We start from the raw sequence: 1,007 nt of genomic DNA, 5'->3' as shown, positions 1-1,007 counted from the left end.
CATCTGTACTGAGACACTGATGATACACTGAACATGAAGAGTTCAGCTACATGAAAAGATCAAACAGATTCATAATTCCTGATTCTGATGTGTTTTATCTCCATCAGATTCCCATAAGCTCACTCTGGATCTGAACACAGTGAATAAACACCTCCGTCTTTCTGAGAGCAACAGAGTGATTACTGTCACTTACACAGATCAGCCGTATCCTGATAATCCAGACAGATTTGATGTGTATCGTCAGGTATTGTGTAGAGAGAGTGTGTGTGGACGCTGTTACTGGGAGCTGGAGTGGAGTGGAAATTATGGTGTGCGTATATCAGTGACATATAAGAGCATCAGCAGGAAGGGAGGTGTTGAGTGTTTGTTTGGATCTAATGATCAGTCCTGGAGTTTGATCTGCTTTCCCTCCAGATACTCATTCTGGCACAATAACATACACACGGTTCTCCCCGTAGAGTCCATCATCAGGAGAATAGGAGTGTTTGTGGATCACAGTGCAGGAACTCTGTCCTTCTACAGTGTCTCTGACACAATGAGCCTCATCCACACAGTCCAGACCACATTCACTCAGCCGCTCTATCCTGGGTTTGGGTTTGGATCTGGATCATCAGTGAAACTGTGTTGATGAATCAGAATAGACTGTTGAGAGATTCTACCCATAATGCTTTGAGCTGCATGATAAATCATTAACAGTGAGTTGTTATAGAGTCTCTTTTCTCTTCATGACATTAATACTGCAGCTGAACTTCGGTCACTGAAATAATGTCAGTGTGGTTGTGGGTTTGAGTCTCGTACCGGCAGGGATTGTAGGTGGGGGGAGTGAATGTACAGCACTCTCTCCCACCTTCAATACCACGACTGAGGTGCCCTTGAGCAAGGCACCGAACCCCCAACTGCTCCCCGGGTGCCGCAGCATAAATGGCTGCTCCGGGTGTGTGTTCACGGTGTGTGTGTGTTCACTGCTGTGTGTGCGCACTTAGGATGGGATAAATGCACATCACTAA

The 1,007-nt window shown here is 45.9% G+C and overlaps 1 pseudogene; it reads left to right on the top strand.

Moving 5' to 3' along the window:
- The window catches only part of LOC107570062 (tripartite motif-containing protein 16-like protein), a 4,155-nt pseudogene extending 3,528 nt beyond the window's left edge, over nt 1-627 (top strand).
- Nucleotides 628-1,007: the final 380 nt, after the last annotated feature.

This window comes from Sinocyclocheilus grahami, unplaced genomic scaffold, assembly GCF_001515645.1.
Source record: "Sinocyclocheilus grahami isolate Dianchi unplaced genomic scaffold, SAMN03320097.WGS_v1.1 scaffold1410.1, whole genome shotgun sequence".
NCBI classification, from domain to species: Eukaryota; Metazoa; Chordata; class Actinopteri; order Cypriniformes; family Cyprinidae; genus Sinocyclocheilus; species Sinocyclocheilus grahami.
The sequence above is the reverse complement of the archived record's forward strand: the minus strand, read 5'-3'. Positions and strand labels throughout refer to the sequence as shown.